The 20,298-nt window shown below is 46.4% G+C and overlaps 1 protein-coding gene across 9 annotated transcripts in view; it reads left to right on the plus strand.

Moving 5' to 3' along the window:
* Nucleotides 1-20,298, plus strand: part of LOC137616392 (defense protein l(2)34Fc-like) — a 1,552,671-nt gene that overhangs the window by 49,572 nt on the left and 1,482,801 nt on the right. The gene's annotated exons all lie outside the window — the stretch shown is intronic.

The following is a 20,298-nucleotide window of genomic DNA, read 5'->3' on the forward strand; positions in this document are numbered from 1 at the left end:
TTTATATACCCCCTAATCCCATTAATCACACGAGAGCTCCACCCCCTGATAATCCCACGAGAGCTCCACTGCTGGAGTAGGAGGGCACTAGCCTGAGTAGGCGGGCACTAGCGTGATCCGGCGGGAACTGGCGTGAACTAGAGTGACCGATGCGGGAACTGGCGTGAACTGGAGTGAACGATGTGGGAACTGGCGTGAACTGGAGTGAACGATGTGGGAACTGGAGTGAACGATGTGGGAACTGGAGTGAACGATGTGGGAACTGGAGTGAACGATGTGGGAACTGGAGTGAACGATGCGCGAACTAGCGTGAACAGTGCGAGACAATGCGGGAGTACAATGCGTGACAATGTCAGTGGGAAGGCTACGATGCGGGAACTGGCGTGAACTGGAGTGAACAGTGCGGGAACTGGAGTGAACGATGCGTGAACTGGCGTGCACGATGCGTGGAAGGGGAAGCATGGCACGCATTGGTACGCTCTGGCACGCCAGTTCCCGCACTGTTCACTCCAGTTCACTCCAGTTGGCGCATCGTTCACGACTTTCACGGCCATTTAGTGCGTGCCAATGCGTGCCACAAACTTTAAACATTTCAAAGTTTTGGGCCCGCATGGCACGCATTGGTACGCTCTGGCACGCGAGTTCCCGCACTGTTCACGACATTTTCACGGCTCGTTCACGCGAGTTCGCGCATCAATGCGTGCCACGAATGCGTGCAAGTGTCAGGCAGGCTTAATACTTCAGGTCGCCTTTCTTGGCGGCGCAGGGGGCGTGGGTCCGGCACGCCTTGTGCCCGTAGAAGTCCGGGCGCTTCACCCCACAGAAGTTGCTCTCACACTTCATATACTCCTGTAAAAGAGAGAAATCATGAGTACATGGAAGGCATAAGAATGACTTACATTACTCTAAAATTAAGATATCTTAATCTAAATTTTTTAACATTAAATTGATTACAAGGCATTTTAATGCTTGAGAATAATGAGCGGGAAAGGAAGTAGATAGACACATACTTGTGAATCCCGCCCAGTCGGTTACCGTAACCTTATCTGTAGGCAATTTCTTTTGTGGCCGAAGGTCACAATGAGGGAATCCATATGGATAAGCCGAGCTAAGCTTCTAACAGAAATTGCCCGCAGAGTGTAGCAGGGTCTGAGACCACTCGGATCCCTGGAGAAGGGGTATAGGAGAAACCCCTTATTAAATGTAGGTTCCGGCAATCGACTGCACTAAGATACACAGAGTATGCTGGAATATTGTAATGTGCAATCAAACAGTATAGCCACAATCTTGGATGGTAAGATAATACCTATATATAGAAGTGGCCAAGCCATCTGGCTGCAGTATTTTGACTGTCGGCATGGAAGGGGTGCATGTCCCTTAATGTCTCAGGAGGGTGCCGGCAGACCGACGGCACGCCGGAGGCCGGTCCTGCAGGGTGGAAGGCATCAAGACAGACACACTGAGTATCTAAACTATAATACCATTGTGGCGACCGCCGGCACAGCGGCGGGTCGTCGGCAGGGGGTGGAGGCTCTGGCAGCCGAAGGCTGATGGCATGGTGAGCTTTGGATCAATTCATAAGATAGATATGTATATGGTTGTATACCTAGACCGCCGACAATCAATGCCGGCATGCAGGTGGCCGACTCCGAAGGTCGGCCGGCTGTTACTAGGTAAGATGAGGGGTGGGACGTCGGCTGTATGTCGACGGAAGGCGGCAGCCTCCGGCACACGGAAGGCTGACGTCTTAGAGGGGGGAGGCATCTTATGAAAGAATGTCACCTGAGGTAGTGGTGGCTATCGCCGGCAGTAGAGACGGCAAGGGACCGGCACCAGGATAGAAAGAGAGAAAGGTAAGGAGGGATGGAAGGGGTAAGATCCCATACCCCTCCGGCATCCCTCCGGAGAGAGTGCACTCATGATAGGAGTGGATACTCCTAGCATCCGGCGGCAGGGAGCCGGCAGTCGGCTGGGTGCCTGGGGTAACCCAAGGGAGGGTTAGAGGGCACTCAAAAGGGGGGAATCCCCCGCCGGCCGGACCGCCGCCGGCAACCACCCCCATAGAACGCTATGAAGGGTTTGTGTACCAGAGCGGCCAGCTCAGCAGGAGAACAATGTTAGCCCTACCACTCCACCCAAGTGAGGAGTTGTAGGACTAAGGACAGATGTGTGTAGGCAAGCCTACACCAAAGGGATAGGTGGGGAGGGGGAAGAAAAGGTCTTTCTAAAGAGGAGAGACTGTATGAGAACGGCCACCAAGTTAAGGGAGAACGCTCCCTAACCTAGGTTAGGTAGCCCAGAATGAGAACAGTACAGGAGTACCGTCTCAAACTATAATAGGGCAGAGTCAACCCCCAGAGCTTAACCTAGAGAAGGAGGGCTAACTCCTAGGCTAGGAAAGCTTGAAAGACACATCGCAAGTTGCAGGGAGGAAGGAGAAACCCAACCAGGTGCAACTGAGGAAGGGCAGAGCCCTTCCTTATTTCTCGGTCACGACCCTAAGGGAGGGTCATTCCCTTAGGGTAGGCAGAGAAGCGATAAATACTCAGTTTGTAGACAAAATTCCCCTATATAGAAGGGGAAGCAAGACTACACAGAGGGAATGCCCGCAGGCAGGGGGATAGGGAGCATATAGGGGTTCCTACATTAGGTTAGGATGGAATGATACACAATCAACACAGTCCCCTATATGGTCCCCGAAGGCGAAAACACTTACATCACAATTAATAGTATGTTTAATAATGCCACAATCTTCATAACTTAACCTAGGAACACTGGTATATATCATGCATGAAAACAAGCACTAGGCTGTCCAGCCTAGGGGCTAAGCTAGCGATCTAGTATGGGGTCGAACTGCGACCGAGTCTGATGAGCGCTAAAACACGATATAAGTATTTCCTAGCTATGAAGACTAAATAACTAATAATATTAATTAGTTAAATGACCGGAGAGGGCTGTTCTGGCTAACTAAATAAAGCATGCAACATGAACAGCGACGCCATAAAATGGCGCGTCCGGTATCGGCACAGCTCTGCCACAAAACACAATATTTTACGAAAAATAGAAGTTACGTTACGGCTAGAGCTTATTTAAACAATACTGGGACCTGGTACTCAACTTTCCAGAAGAAGGCGAGGCTGAAGGTAGCGACATAACGGCGATGTAAGCTGATGAAAAAAGCACTTAGGGAAAATCCGACTTAAGCAAGGAGCTACAGGCAAAAGGATGGGGACGGACGTGACGTCATTTAGCAATGGCACCCGTTTGTTTACGTCTCGAGTACCAAAAGCAGCCACGGATGAGTGTAACTGTGGAACGGCTCTCCAGTTATTCTCCACCTCTCCATATCGAAGTGTTAACTCTATATGGGGTGCAGATAGCTATGTGGCGTGTTAATACATGTGTCCCCTGTGGATATACGATATCCTAGAGGGAAACCTTTAGGGTACTCGCACCAGAAGTTAGAATTCTGTGATAACCTTTAGTTTAATTCTCTGGGAATATCCACTGTAGTTAAATATACCCTAGGAAGCTACTGAAGGAACCTTCCATCAGGACGTCATGGCTTGAGCCCAAAAAAATATTTAAAGGGCTGGAGTGTTACACTCCTAACCCTTGAAGGGTAGAACCCTTTTCTTGAGTCTCCCTGATCAGGAAACTTTATGATTTAATTTTGTAAGGGAAGTCGCAGCAAATAGGTTGGGTGGGATACACAAATATATGTCTTTAATTTTTCTTAGTCCAGTTGGCGTCATGCCAGCCTGACTGTGCCATCACTTGCTTGCCACAAAGGCAGCCTGATGGCTGAGCTACTTTATATATAATTATACAGTAGCCAGTAATTTGCAACATACCATATGCTGCAAATAGAAAACTATAGTATGATTATACAGTAGTTATTTCTAACATATCTTGGGTACCCGTGGCGAGCTTCTGCTGGTACTGCTCCTATATTGAAAGAATAGTATTTCTTCAATATTCTGATTGAGGAATCAGTCATCCTTACCCCACAGTGTTAGAAATTAAAAGGGACAGTGACTTATACACCTTTCTACCTCTAGGGGTTAGAAGCCTTTTAGTTGGAGTTACCTCGGTAGAGGAATCTCCCTATAGCTAACACTGAGGGGAGGTAACAGAAGCTGCTTACATTGGATACACAAGTATTTGTCTCCTACTATCCCTTTATAGCTTACTGTCTTAAGCTAATTTGTTAAAAATGACTTTTACATATTGATTATCTGTGAGATAATCAATTATATGCTCATTTTGTTCTCCTTTCTTTACAGGAGGAACACCAGATGACTTGTGCTGCAGTCTTCTGCAAGATCAAGAGTAAGGGTTTTTACGGTCATAATACTTACAGATTCATGCCCCGTGGAATATTATTTCCGAATCACTACAGTATTGGAACACACAGGTTTGTAATGTATGTCGGACCTTAATGTCTGAAGGTTTCGAGAATCCCAATTCTACAGAGACTAGGGATACAGCTCGAGACAAATTACGCAACTGGGTGAGAGGTTTCCAGAAAATCTCCGGGACCTTACCTACCTAATGATAGGATGCGTAAGCTACTATTTCCGAAGTCGAAGGCAAGTAAGGAAATAGTGGTGTTCCAGGCACCAATTACATCTCCCGAGGGCCAGATAGCCTTTGGGAAGGAGGGCAGGAAGTGCCCAGGGGAAGAAGGGAAAAATGTTGTGTCGGAATTGTTTCCGCCTATGCCGGCTTTAAAGCCATTGACATCGACATCCTTATCTTCTACCCCTCTATTAGAGGGAACCAACCAATTATGGGCCCAAGTGAATAATCTATTAGAGAGCTTTGGCATACAACACGAAAAGCAGGAAGTAAAATGCAAGCTAGAGCCTAGTAAAGCTCCACTTGTTGCTTCCGAAGGGTCATACAAACGACCCATGGATCAAGACCTCCCGACATGCTCCAAAACCAATCCCTGGAGGTTTGTGGACCTGATGCCGATTTTAAACGGCAAACTCTACATCTTGGAGAAGATGGGTGCGGTTCCTTTGGACAAAATCCAATTTTGGCCAAGCTTTGACGCTTTTCCTAATTGTTTTGTTCGACTGAAGGATGAATCAAAGTCAAGAAAAGGAACGAAATTGAAGGAAGTCATGATTCTCGACCATGATAAGGCACAGGCTATCCTGTCAAGTAGCCTGGAAAAGGCGGGTTACTCGGTGTCGAAGGTATCTACACTGGGTAACAGGCACCCTTTCTTTCTTGCTCCTGCTTCAATTTCATTCACCTTTATGGGGAAAGCATTTAAATCGGTTGCTAAGGCAGTGGAGGCAGGTAGGCCATGTCCTGCACTTGAGGAGTGCAAGCCTCTGTCACCAGCCTTTCCCAGACTGGAGAAGGACTGGAAGGAAGTCCATTTAACTTTTTCAGTAGGAAGATTAGATGCGGATGTCGCCAGTCGACAGTTTAACGAAGTTCTCCCTTAACTATCAGTTTCTCTTGTATAATGAACAAGAGACAGGAGAGACTTGCAGCCTCCCTATCTCCACAAAACTACTTAAGAGTTTTGTTCATCCCATCAAAGTAACCCAGACATGCTCATGGTCTTAGCCAAAATGCATATGGCTACCTTAGTGAAAGACCTTTACGCCTTTATGATGGCTAGGAGAGCATGTAGGGAGTTTGCGTTCACGGCCGCAACACTGAAACATGAGACAAGGAAGCTGATATCTTCCAACATCTGGGGTAAAGACCTCTTCCCAGATGAGGTAGTTAGGGAAGTGATTAAGAATGCCACCACGGAGAACGTAGGTCTTCTCCAAAAGTGGGGCATCCTTTCAAAGAGAAAGTCTTCCATGGTTGTGGGTCTCCAACCTAAAAGGAAGACGGGAAAGTCCGGAAATATACTTCGGGCTGTTCAACAACATCCCATGGCTGCAATGCCACAGGCAGGTGGTCAAAAATTTAATCCTACTGATCATTCGAGGCATAGAGATGCTTCTGGTAGGAGGGAGGTTCCTTCAGGATCGTTGGACCTTCGATCCTTGGGTCCAAGGCCTAATCAAGATGGGACTACGATGGGAAGTAATGTCTCCACCATCATTTCCTTAACTCCTACAATCCAAAACCCTCCTGGAGGAGTATACCTAAGAGCTCTAGAGCGTATAGGTGGTAAGGAAACAATAGTCCATTGTATTCTAGGGAAGGAAGGCTGTTTGGTGTTCACGAGAAGGACTCAAGAAATCTCAGTCATTCTGGACTTGTAGCCACTCAACAAGTTCAAATAAAACAGCGAGTTCAGAATGTTAATCCTTCCGAACATTTGGACCCTGTGTCAAAAAGGGGTGTTTGTAGTCTTGTCAGACTTGAAAAATGTCCCTTGGCAATTTTCAGCCAATCACCCTATCCCCTCCTATCTAGGATTCAAGTTACAGAAGGTAACGTATGTCCAAGGAAAGATATGTGTCGGACTAAACTCAGTCCTAAATGTCTTCATAGGATTGGCAGACTTAGTCATGCAATAACCAAGTCTAGAAAGGGTTCAGGCAACAATGTACCTGGACGAGAAGTTGGGGTGGGCAGCACCCGAAGTGGCTGGTCTATGAACATCCAAAGAGATGAACCGGTTCCCAGAACATCGCGGTTGCAAGACAAGCCTCAAGAAGTCTCAATTCCTACAGCTCAAAGGTTTCAATGGCTGTAAAATCATTGAAGTCTGTAGTCACACCAACTCTCCCTTTCTATAGGAATATAAAAGGAGATTGTAAGGTCGGTCAAGAGTCTCGGGTAATCAGTCAGATTCCCAAGACATTAACAAGGAGGAGTCCTGAACTCTCTCCAGTTCGCAATAGTGACAGACCCAGTGCTAAGAGCACAGCTGAAAGATGTGTCAAGAGTCTGGAGAAGATACGCATCAAACGCTTGAAGAGATCTAAAAAGATCAATATAGGTCCTTCTTTTATTGCTTCCCTAACAAAGGTTAAAGTCCGAAAGTCCCAAGACCATGTTGGTCTTGTCATGAGTGGGGAAGCTCTCTCCACGTAGATCAGACTTCCTTCGACTGATCTGGGACATCGAAGCGATAATGAGACGTCACAATCTACAATACTAGAAAATGTCTCATACAGTATAGGTGACGTTAACCATCCCTTACCCAAAGGAATGGCACCTGTCAGCAGTTCATATACAACCAATCCATAATGTGACAGTTTATGCTCTATTTCGGCTCAAGCCGATAGAGTTGGAATGGTCCACGGACGCAGACCTATTCCCTCCCAGATGGGATCGAGTCCCAAAACTGCAAATCGACCTCTTCATCACGAGCGTCTTCAAGATACTACCTCGAGATGTAGCCCCATACGAGGATCCTCTAGTGGAATTAACAGACATGTCGCTGGTATAGAAGGGATGGACTCAGATATCCTGATTCATCCCATCCAATCGCCTGCTGAAGGTCCTCAACATGCTGAGATCCTTCCAAGGGGGAGTAGCACTATTGGCTCCCAAGTAGCCCAAGAGCAATCTGTCCTCTTTAGTGAAGGAACTGAAGCTGAGGCTGGCCCTAGTTCTGAACCCAAGACTATATCAGAGGGTTCAGAAGCTGATTGCCTTCGATTTATCACGGAGAACCCGAACCCTTCATTTCATGATTTCCTTGCCCTAGCGATTAGGAAAAGATTTGGGATCTCAGAAGGCAATATAGAATTCTTAGAATACAAAACTAAGTCAACGAGAAGACAATATGAGTCTTCTTGGAAAAAGTGGGTTGCTTTTGTTAAAGCAAAAGGACCGAAAGAAATTTCGATGAACTTCTGTCTGTCCTTCTTTGTCCACCTTCATAATCAAGGCCTGGCGGCCAACACGATAATTACGTGCAAATCAGCCTTGACTAGACCTCTTCTATATGCCTTTCAAGTAGATCTATCGAATGAAATCTTTAATAAGATTCCGAAGGCAAGTGCAAGGTTTAGGCCTGCACCACCACCAAAGCCCATTTCAAGGTCTTTGGATAAGGTCCTACATTATGCCTCATCTATGAAGATTGTTCCCTTAAGGATCTAACTCTAAAAGTTATTTTTCTGTTTGCCATAGCCTCAGGGGCTAGAGTAAGTGAAATAGTGGCCCTATCTAGAGATGAGGGCCACATTCAGTTCACAGAAGTGGGAGAACTGAATCTTCCCTGATCCAACCTTTCTTGCTAAGAATGAGCTACCCACTAAGAGGTGGGGTCCCTGGAGAATCTGCCCTCTGAAGAAGGATGTCTCCCTATGTCCGGTAGAGTGTCTAAAGGTCTATCTTTGTAGAACTTCAGACTTCAGAGGAGGACAGCTCTTTAAAGTAGAGACCTCTGGATCAAACTTGTCCCTAAAACAACAGAGGGCGAAGCTCACCTACTTTATTCGTAGAGCAGATCCTGACAGTACTCCCACAGGTCATGATCCGAGAAAAATTGCTTCATCACTGAACTTCTTTCAGTATATGGACTTTGAGCGTCTTCATTCATTCACCGGATGGAAATCATCCAGAGTGTTTTACAAACACTATACGAAACAGGTCCATGAATTAAAGCACTCTGTAGTGGCAGCAGGTAGCATATTAAAACCTGCCCACTAATTACTGTCATAGACAGTTAATTAAATTAATAGGGACCTCGAACGTATTCGCTCATATTCTGGATGGGAATCATCCAGAGTGTTCTACAAACACTATGCTAAGCAGGTCCATGGACTGAAGCATTATGTGGTGGCGGCGGATAGAATTTTTAAACCTGCTGTCTAAGTCTGCGATGAACAGCTAATTGACTGGGACTGTCAATTAAAGGGAGAAGGGGTCATCATATTTTGTGTGACCTCCTTTATATGAGTGTTTCCATGGTGACACTATCTCTGTTCAAAATCCCAGGTGTGGAATTATACAGATAGCACTAGTGCCGTGTGTACGTAGTACACAGTGTTGATAGAATGTAACCGGTACAGAATATTCGAAGAGAAGTTTTATTATAAAAATTTTCTTCAATCTGAGTGGCACTCATCATTTCTTTCCCTTTCAAGAAAGAAATATAATTTCTGTATACGTTACGTGTATAATTCCGTTATGCTACATTCGTTTTACTGGTTAATTCATTTAGTCATTTATTAAGAATATATGTCCATTAGAATGTATTGCGTCCTAATTCGCCCGACAATTGCATGTGTAAAATGCCCGAGTTCTTTGACTTACTAAAGTAAGTACTGTATTCTTCATATAGTTGTATGCTCGCAAACAATAGATATACAGTAAGAGACACTGATATTGATTTGGCAATATATACAAACTATGAGACTGTTTGTATATTTAGTGTACTGTATACTTATGTTTGTTCCTACAATATATGCTAACCTTGAGGCCCCTTTTCTACTGTCTAGAATGTCTCTTCCCTATAGGGGGGAGGAAGCACTAACATTGCTTATGATTAGTGATGATGACGGATAACGGTAACGTCATTTGTCTCAATTGGTCCAAATGACCATAGAAATGTTGTCCCAAGGTTAAGGCACTGATGAAAATCCACAGATACATTAATGCTCTGGTATGCTTCCATCAGGATGACATGGCTTGAGCCCAAAAAACGGATTTTGAGCGAAGCGAAAAATCTATTTTTGGGTGAGATAGCCATGTCGTCCTGATGGACCCACCCTTCTTTTCTGAAAAGAAAAGACCTTCACAGTATCCCTTATGAAGTACTGTATCTGTAGCACCATGCTCAATGCTACAAGGAATGTTCGCCATATTGGATATGGCGCTGTTGTGATACTCAATAGTATGAGAACTAGGGTAACCTTGATACGGCTCCCCTTCCATTCTGCCAATTTCCCCTCGAAGCGTTAACGCCATTAGGGGTGCAGATTGCTATATGACGTGTCAAGAATACGTCTTTTGATATTATGCGATATCCTTGAGAGAAATTTAAGGATATTTGCGCCAGGAGTTAGAATTCTGGATACATAAAGGTAAAATTCTCTGGGAATATGACTGTAGTACAAATATCCCTTAGGAAGCTACTTATAGGAACTTCCATCACGACGACATGGCCATCTCACCCAAAAATAGATTTTTCGCTTCGCTCAAAATCCGTTTTTTGGGCTCAAGCCATGACGTCCTGATGGAAGGTTCCTTTAGTAGCTTCCCAGAGAATTAAACCAAAGGTTTCACAGAATTCTAACTTCTGTCGCGAGTACCCTAAAGGTTTCCCTTTAGAATATCGTATATCAACAGGGGACGTATGCATTGACACCACATGGCTATCTGCACCCCACATAGCGTTTACGCTGAGGGGGAAAAGGTGGCGAGATAACTGAGGAGCCGTAGCAAAGTTATCCTCCTACATTACTGTTACGGTACCTCGCGACTTAAACAAACGGCAGCCATAGCTGTCTGCCATCATGAATGACGTCACGTCCGTCTTCTTCATTCCAACCTTTGTAGCGATGTACGTTGTTTAGTTTTTTCCCAGTGATACATTTTTTCGCCATGTCGCAACCTTCGGCCTCGCCTTTTTTGGGAAAGTTGAGTACCATGTTTTTGTATTGTATAAATAAGCTCTGGCCGTAAAGTAACGACTATTTTGCCTTAAATCTTGTGTTTTGTGGCGGAGCTGTGCCCTGACCGGAGGCGTCATGTTATGACGCCACTGTTCGCACCGCACAGCTCCCGGTCTCGTAACTAATTTATTATTATTAGTTATTTAGTCTTCATTGCTAGGAATTAGTTATATTAGTGTATGCCGATAGTATTCTCGGCGAACTTAGTTAGCCGATCCCCATGCTAGCCTACTAGCCTACCCTAGGCTCAATGCGTAGTGTTCATGTTTACTGTACTTACTGCATGATATAATAAGTGTTCCTAGTGTTTTGAAAATTATGAAATGAAGATATAGGCATTTATACATACAAGATTCAGTGTTGCACATGTTTTTTCTCCTTCTAGGGACCATTCAAGGGATCGTGCGTGGTCTACCCATTGACACTCCCCTAACCTAACGTTGGGGCCCTTGTATGCTTCCTCATCTCCCCTGTTACCTTACAAGTAACCCTCTCCCTCTGGGTAGCCTTGCTATATCCTAGCCCTCTTACCTCGAATTGCATTCGGGTAGGTTAGGCTGGGGTCGTTCTTTCCTTCTCCTCGCCATTGTTCATGGCGTGAGTTGGGTCAGAACCCCAGAGTGACTGTTGTTCATCCCAGTCCACCTTAGGAAAACTTTTTCTCCTTATGGTATCGACTGAGGTTGAAGGTGGAAGGGCTCTGCCTTTCCCCCTAGACTGCACTTGGTTGGGACACGTCCCTTCCTCCCGGCAGCCTAGCGATTTGTCCTACTCTCGCCCTCCCTAGCCTAGGAGAAGGGTTCTCCTGGCCTAGGTTAGGCTTGGGTGGATTCTGTTTTATTATAGTTCAGGACAGTACACTACTGCTGTACCTGATCTGAGCTAACCTTCCCTAGGTTGGAGAGCATTCTCTTCTCCCTAGGTAGGCTAGCACCCGAACAGATCCCCCTCTCTCTTGGGAGCGTAGGGTGTGTCACCACCCCTTCTGCTCCCTCCCAGGACCCTCACCCCCTCCCCACTCTGTCCCTTTGTGTTGGCTTGCCATCACACTCATGTCCGCTGTCCTACAACTCCTCACTTGCGGCTAGTTGTGGGATTGACTATGCTCTTCTGCTAGGTGGTCCGCTCTGCTACACTTCCCTACCTAGTTGAACTATGGGGTAGTGCCGGCGGTCGGCCTGCCGGCGGAAGACCTCCCTCTTTGAGTGTTCTCTGATCCTACCTTGGGTTACCACAGGCATTATAGCCGGCTGCCGGCTCCCTGCCGCCGGATGATTGGCGTATCCCCTCCTATCATGAGAACACCCTTTCAGGAGGAAGGTTAGTTTGGGCATTAGGTATTACCCTTCCTTACTTTCCCTCCTTACCTTTTCCTCTCTCTATCTGGTGCCGGTCCACTGCCGCCTCCGTTTGCCGGCGCTAGCCGCCGACTTCTCTGGTAACCTTCCTGCCTCATTGAATGTTGTCAGCTTAGGTCTACCAAGGCCGACTGCCGGAGGCTGACGTCCTGCCGGCTGCCGGAGGCCGCCGTCCTGCCAGCTGCCGGAGGCCGCCGTCCTGCCGGAGATCGCCATTCTCAAGTGTATTCCTGTCTCCCTGCCACTTAGTTTGTGGCCTTTGACGGGTTCACCTTGCCGGAAGGGCCTCCGGCGTGCCTTCAGTCTGCCGGCGCTCCTAACCTCGGCTTACAGTGGACAATCACCCCTCCCCCCGTGCCGGCAGTCACTATCGTGCAGCCGGGTGGACTAGCCAGTCCTTCTCTGGTATTTCATACCTTAGAACGACGACTATTGTACTCGGTTGTATAGTAAAACATTTCCAGCATATTCTGTGCTTCCTTGTGTAGTCTCTTGCCGGGGCCAATCCTTGTAAAAGGGGGGTTTATCCTATTTTCCCACCTTCTTTCCCTATATGAACTGAATGATTTCATGTCTACACCTCTCTATAATTAATTCCTAAGAGGAAGCCTAAGCTTGGCTCATCCTACAGGATGCTCTCCCCTCCCCTAGAACCCTATAGGTCCTATGGAATTAATTGTGGGGCATAGTCACGGCAATTGGCTGGGCAGGATGCACAAGTATGTGTCTTCCTACTTCTTTTCTAGCTCACCTATCTTGAGCTTAGATAAATGAATCTTATAATTTCTAAGTTATTACTTAATTTAAGATTACTATAAGTCATATTACAATGACTTCTATGTACTCATTGTCTCTTTCTTTTACAGGAGGAGTACGTGAAGTGTGAGAGCTCCTTCTGCGGAGTTCGTCGCTCTGACTTCTATGGGCATCGGGCGTGCCGGACCCACGCCGCCTGTGCTACGAAGGGGAATCTCAAGTATTGGGACCCGCAGACTTGTGCTATCTGCAAAAGCCTTTTTGATGAGGCGCTTGACAACCCTCCGTCCGCGGAGGCCAGGGACAATGTTCGAGAGAAACTGCGCAAGTGGGTGCGCGGTTTCCAGAAAAACGCCACAGGGCCTTATCTCCCCAATGAGAAGATGAGGGCTCTTCTCTTTCCCAAAGCTACAGCTGACTCGTAATCACTAGGGATGAGATCCCCTGCGTTCAACTGGTGGTTGAACCTGACGTTTCGGCTGGTCTCCGAATGTGTCACAGACGAAGTTGAAAAGATGTCGGACGTGTCCGACAACACCGAGAGAACCCTCATGAGTGAGGATGTGGAGGAAGAAGAGGATCAGGTGGAGTTCCCTGATTCGAAGGGCGAGCTTGCCCAGGCACCTCCTGTGACTCTTACCGTGGTCGAGGAGCCAGTGCCCTCACTTCTACTGCTTTGCTTCCTGCGCTGCCAACCGCCGAGGATACCAGCCAGGTTCTGGCGGCACTCATGGACGAGAGGTTCCGTAAGGGCCAAGAGGACCTCAAATGTCTCTTTGTGGGCTAGAAGCAACCGAAAAAGATCTCGGTCAAGGAACTTCCTCCCTGCTCAGTGTCAAACCCTTGGAGGTACGCTGAGCATATGCCAGTTACAACTGGCAGGATCTTCATAAACGACAAGTTAGGTGCCGTCGCCCTCGAAGAAGTAGAGTTCTTCCCCAGCTTCGAGGCATATCCGGACTGTTACGTCCGACTCAGGTCCGATCCGGCCTCTAAGGAGGAGACCGAACCCAAATAAGTGATCGTGTTCGAGCACTCAAAGGCACAGGCTATGCTGGCAGATTGCCTCAAGACCCGAGGCTTCACCAATTCTAAGATGCCGGCACTAAACAAGAAGCATCCATCCTTTCCAGCTCCCCCTACCATGACCTTTCCTTTCGTGGAAAAGGCCTTTAATGCTGTCATGAAGGCGTTGGAGGAGGGAAAACCCTGTCCTACACTGGAGGAGTGTAGGCCTCTCTCCCCCCCCCCCCCGACGATAAAAGCTGGAAGGACATCCAGCTTACATTTACGGTTGGGAAACTGGAACCTGACGTCGCGGGCCGTCAGTTCAACGAAGATCTCCCTAAGCTGAACAACCACCTAATCTGTCGGGAACAGGACACCAAAGAGAGGCTAGCTGCCTCCCTATCCCTTCAAGTCCAACTTGAAGTAATGGCTGGGGACATCAGGGTCCCGGATTTCTACATGGTTCTCGCGAAGACCCATCTTGGTACTGTGATGAAGGACTTCTATAGCTTCATCAAGGCCCGGAGAGCCTGTAGAGAATTCGTGTTCGCCAATGCGGTGGTGAAACACGAACCTCGGAAACTAATCTCCTCCAACATCTGGGGCAAGCATCTCTTTCCAACTGCTTTGGTGAAGGAGATCGTGGACAAGGCCGCCACTGAGAATCGGAACCTTCTCAACAAGTGGGGCATGTCACATAAAAGGAAGTCCTCTCAGGATGAAGGCCCACAGCCTAAGAGGAAATCGTCTAAGCCTAGATCCCAGCAATGTCAACCCAAACGACAGTTTCCGGCTCCCGCTACTCCCCAGATAGTGGCTCAGCCACAACAGACCTTTCAGTTGGTTCCCCAACCGGTGGTGTCCCAATCACCGGTCCTCACCCCTGCCTACGAACGCCAGTCAACTACCTTTCGTCCCAGAAGTAGACTCTGGCAGAGACTCCTCTCGTCATCCTTCCAGAGGCAGAGGAGGAAGGGGAGCAAGCGGCCGAGGTGGCAAACCCTCGGGAAACCAGAAGCAATGAAGTGCTTCCGGTGAGAGGAAGACTCCGCCACTTTCAGGATCACTGGACCTTCGATCCTTGGGCACACAGCATCATCAAGAAGGGACTAGGTTGGAGCTGGACACAATCACCTCCAACCTTCCATCAATTCTTCCAGCCATCAACCCCCATCCTAGATGAATATGTCCTAGAACTCTTGAACAAGAAGGTGATCAAGAGGGTAAAGTCCACCAGGTTCCAGGGAAGACTGTTTTGTGTTCCCAAGAAGGACTCGGACAAGCTCAGAGTCATTCTCGACTTGTCCCCTCTCAACAAGTTCATTGTGAACAACAAATTCAAGATGCTGACTCTTCAACATATAAGAGCCCTACTGCCTCACAAGGCCTACACGGTCTCAATAGACCTGGCAGATGCCTATTGGCACATCCCAATGAACCACCAAGCTTCCTCCTACCTAGGATTCAGGCTCCAAAGAAGAATCTACGCCTTCAGGGACATGCCCTTCGGGCTCAACGTGGCTCCAAGAATCTTCACGAAGCTGGCAGACACAATTGTCCACCAACTACACCTCCAAGGCGTCCAAGTGATTTCTCACCTCGACGATTGGCTGGTCTGGTCGACATCGTTAGAAGAATGTTCGCGAGCCTGCAGAAAGGTGACCCAATTCCTGGAACTTCTGGGTTTCAAGATAAACACCAAGAAGTCTCGCCTGTCTCCAGCTCAGAAGTTTCAATGGTTAGGAATCCATTGGAATCTTCAGTCACACCGCCTTTCCATCCCCCTGAAGAAAAGGAAGGAAATAGCCTATCATGAGAACACCCCTTGCGGAGGAAGGTTATTTTGGGTATTGGATATTACCCTTCATTACCTTCCCTCCTTACCTTTTCCTCTCTCTATCTGGTGCCGGTCCACTGCCGCCTCCGCTTGCCGGCGCTAGCCGCCGACATCTCTGGTAACCTTCCTGCCTCATCAAATGTTGTCAGCTTAGGTCTACCAAGGCCGGCTGTCGGAGGCTGCCGTCCTGTCTCCCTGCCACTTAGTTTGTGGCCTTTGACGGGTTCACCTTGCCGGAGGGGCCTCCGGCGTGCCGTCAGTCTGCTGGCGCTCCTAACCTTGGCTTACAGTGGACAATCACCCCTCCCCGCCTGCCGGCCCCGTGCCGGCAGTCACTATCGTGCAGCCGGGTGGACTAGCCAGTCCTTCTCTGGTATTTCATACCTTAGAACGACGACTATTGTACTCGGTTGTATAGTAAAACATTTCCAGCATATTCTGTGCTTCCTAGTGCATTCTCTTGCTGGGGCCAATCCTTTTAAAAGGGGGTTTTATCCTATTTTCCCCCCTTCTTTCCCTATATGAACTGAATGATTTCATGTCTACACCTCTCTATAATTAATTCCTAAGAGGAAGCCTAAGCTTGGCTCATCCTACAGGATGCTCTCCCCTTCCCTAGAACCCTATAGGTCCTATGGAATTAATTATGGGGCATAGTCACGGCAATTGGCTGGGCAGGATGCACAAGTATGTGTCTTCCTACTTCTTTTCTAGCTCACCTATCTTGAGCTTAGATAAATGAATCTTATAATTTCTAAGTTATTACTTAATTTAAGATTACTATAAGTCATATTACAATGACTTCTATGTACTCATTGTCTCTTTCTTTTACAGGAGGAGTACGTGAAGTGTGAGAGATCTTTCTGCGGAGTTCGTCGCCCTGACTTCTATGGGCATCGGGCGTGCCGGACCCACGCCGCCTGTGCTACGAAGGGGAATCTCAAGTATTGGGACCCGCAGACCTGTGCTATCTGCAAAAGCCTTCTTGATGAGGCGCTTGACAACCCTCCATCCGCGGAGGGCAGGGACAATGTTTCGAGAGAAACTGCGCAAGTGGGTGCGCGGTTTCCAGAAAAACGCCACAGGGCCTTATCTCCCCAATGAGAAGATGAGGGCTCTTCTCTTTCCCAAAGCTACGGCTGACTCGTAATCACTAGGGATGAGATCCCCTGCGTTCAACTGGTGGTTGAACCTGACGTTTCGGCTGGTCTCCGAATGTGTCACATAGACGAAGTTGAAAAGATGTCGAACGTGTCCGACAACACCGAGAGAACCCTCATGAGTGAGGATGTGGAGGAAGAAGAGGATCAGGTGGAGTTCCCTGATTCGGAGGGCGAGCTTGCCCAGGCACCTCCTGTGACTCTTACCGTGGTCGAGGAGCCAGTGCCCTCCACTTCTACTGCTTCGCTTCCTGCGCTGCCAACCACCGAGGATACCAGCCAGGTTCTGGCGGCACTCATGGACGAGAGGTTCCGTAAGGGTCAAGAGGACATCAAATGTCTCTTTGTGGGCTAGAAGCAACCGAAAAAGATCTCGGTCAAGGAACTTCCTCCCTGCTCAGTGTCAAACCCTTGGAGGTACGCTGAGCATATGCCAGTTACAACTGGCAGGATCTTCATAAACGACAAGTTAGGTGCCGTCGCCCTCGAAGAAGTAGAGTTCTTCCCCAGCTTCGAGGCATATCCGGACTGTTACGTCCGACTCAGGTCCGATCCGGCCTCTAAGGAGGAGACCGAACCCAAAGAAGTGATCGTGTTCGAGCACTCAAAGGCACAGGCTATGCTGGCAGATTGCCTCAAGACCCGAGGCTTCACCAATTCTAAGATGCCGGCACTAAGCAAGAAGCATTCATCCTTTCTTGCTCCCCCTACCATGACCTTTCCTTTCGTGGAAAAGGCCTTCAATGCTGTCATGAAGGCGTTGGAGGAGGGAAAACCCTGTCCTACACTGGAGGAGTGTAGGCCTCTCTCCCTCGCCCTTTCCCCCAATGATAAAAGCTGGAAGGACATCCAGCTTACATTTACGGTTGGGAAACTGGAACCTGACGTCGCGGGCCGTCAGTTCAACGAAGATCTCCCTAAGCTGAACGACCACCTAATCTGTCGGGAACAGGACACCAAGGAGAGGCTAGCTGCCTCCCTATCCCTTCAATTCCAACTTGAAGTAATGGCCGGGGACATCAGGGTCCCGGATTTCTACATGGTTCTCGCGAAGACCCATCTTGGTACCGTGATGAAGGACTTATACAGTATAGCTTCATCAAGGCCCGGAGAGCCTGTAGAGAGTTTGTGTTCGCCAATGTGGCGGTGAAACACGAACCCCGGAAACTATATGAAATATAAAAATAAAAAAAAAATAAGCCAAGTTAGATTAAAGTTTCCGTAGTGTAAGTTACGGTACGTTATAGCAGTTACCATCTCTACCTCCTCGCCGATCGTGTCTCCTCCTGCATAGGAATTCCTACACCTGTGTGTGTGTGTGTTTGTGCATACGCACACATGTGTATTTGTATATACTGTATTGTATACTGTATTTGTTTTAGTTAATAAAGGAATTCAGATTCGCTGATATTGCTTTTTTAGTTACATTTGTCTTTCAACTCGTTGACGCTGTTGAATATTATATGTACACAACACATTTTGGTTTAATCTCTCTCTCTCTCTCTCTCTCTCTCTCTCTCTCTCTCTCTCTCTCTCTCTCTCTCTCTCTCTCTCTCTCTCTCTCTCTCTCTCAGAAAAAATTAATAGACGTCTCTAACACTAACAGTGAAGAAGAAGAGAGAGAAAGAGAATTTATGTAAAGAACATGTTAATGCTTTGTTTGAACAGGTCATCTTATGGAGAGTGTTAATGACAAGTGTATGAGTCATTTTAGAAATATGTTGAGGAATTGTCAGAAACAGGCTTCTTTGGATAGATTTATCTCAAAAAGAGAAGTGTCAGAAAGCAAAGATGATATAAGTGATTCTATTAAAAAAAGCTAAAAAAGAGTAATTTTTTAAGTTCTAAAAAAATAAAATTCATAAAAAAAATTTCAAAAGACAAAAATAATGAAAAAAAAAGCATTTTTAATTTTTAGTGTTTACAGTAATAGTAAGAATAAATTTATCATTAAGTGTACGTAACATAATTAGCATTGATACGTTTTTATATCTACCGTCTCCTCCCCCCTCTGCCTCCACCCACTACCAGCTCAAGTCACGTCACTCCAAAGGTAAATAAAATTTAATTTTTCCTTTACAGTACAGTATATAATTTTTATTTATACCTGTAATGTTTTTTAATTATATACATGTACTGCACAGTAGGCCTACATGTATATTATATATAAGTATACTGTAGTACAGTGCTTACTATACTATTTTCTTACATGCTAATTTTCAATGTTTTTACCTGGGGTTTTGCACGCATTAGCTATTCTATTGCCCGCCATACGACATTTTCACCATACGATACCAACTCCAGAACGGATTAATGTCGTATGGCGGGGGCCTACTGTACTAGGAAAACCCAGGTCAATAACTAAGCCAGTAGTCAAACCTACCACCCTCCTAAGAGTTAGTCATCCGCATAAATAGCGGAAGGTTTGTTAGTATGGGAACAAATAACAGATTCTGAGATAATTTGTAATATTCCCTAACTAATACAAACTTGTAGCTAATTTATTTATATAAATTGGCCCCGTCATCACCTTTTCCCCAGTTAGTCCTGCCTGTAAGCAAAAAAAAAAAAAGCGACTTTCATTGAACTGTGAGTAGATATAGGTGGCTGAATAGCCCCAAGTTACCCCTACCTACACACTGTTAGTGGTTAGGTAGGGTTTAAACCTTGCACTTAAAATCTAATGGCTGCCTTCCAGCTACGCTAGAAGTAATTCCACATAAATAGCTACAGGTTTGTATTAGTTAGGAAAAAATACAAATTATCCCCAAATTTGTCATATTTATGGTGTCAGCCAAGGGTGTAAACTCATTTACCCTAGACGTATCCCACGGTAGTATCCGATGGAGTCGCAGGTCGCCAACCTTGTGACCTGCTTCCTAATGGCTTTTCATAACATTAATTTAATTTCATACTTAATTATTGTGACAAATTCCCCCCCCCCACTAAATTTCAGACTCACCTGAGTCAAGAGCAATAAATTTACGATAAAAAAGAACAGTAATGATATAAAATTGAAAAAAAAACAACATCCCCAATGATTTTAGTGTGTTAAAAAAGAAAGGCAGATTTAGTGGCGAAGATTGCTGCATCTGAGTTGCTACCAAAAAGGTATCCCATTCCCTGTAATGATTTCCTACCTACCATCAAGAAATTGTTTTATAATAATTGGCAACATCACTGCGATAGTCTAGATGGCAATAAAATGAGAGAAATAACAAATGTCATATCTTCTTGGAGGTATAACATGATGCCCCCAGAGTTGCAGACATCTCTTTGTCGTCTCCGCATTGGTCACAATCGGTTGACACACAAGTTTCTGCTAAATGGCCAACACCAACCATATTACGACGACTGTTTGATACCCTTGACAGTGAGACTTTTGTTGATTGAATGTCCCACTTTTAGTACTGTAAGGAGTACACATCTGTTTGAGGCTCAAGGTGAGGATAGCAAGTTCATCCTTGCCAACATTTTCAGACATTATGTGATGTACAATAATAGTGGTATTTTTAAATTTATTTCAGGAGCAGGTCTTCTGAAAGCTATCTAACTGTTATAAGGATGTTTGCTCCAGAACTGGGATACTGTACAAACCTACGCTATTTATTTAGGGGTAT

The sequence above is a fragment of the Palaemon carinicauda genome, chromosome 22, assembly GCF_036898095.1.
Source record: "Palaemon carinicauda isolate YSFRI2023 chromosome 22, ASM3689809v2, whole genome shotgun sequence".
NCBI classification, from domain to species: domain Eukaryota; kingdom Metazoa; phylum Arthropoda; class Malacostraca; order Decapoda; family Palaemonidae; genus Palaemon; species Palaemon carinicauda.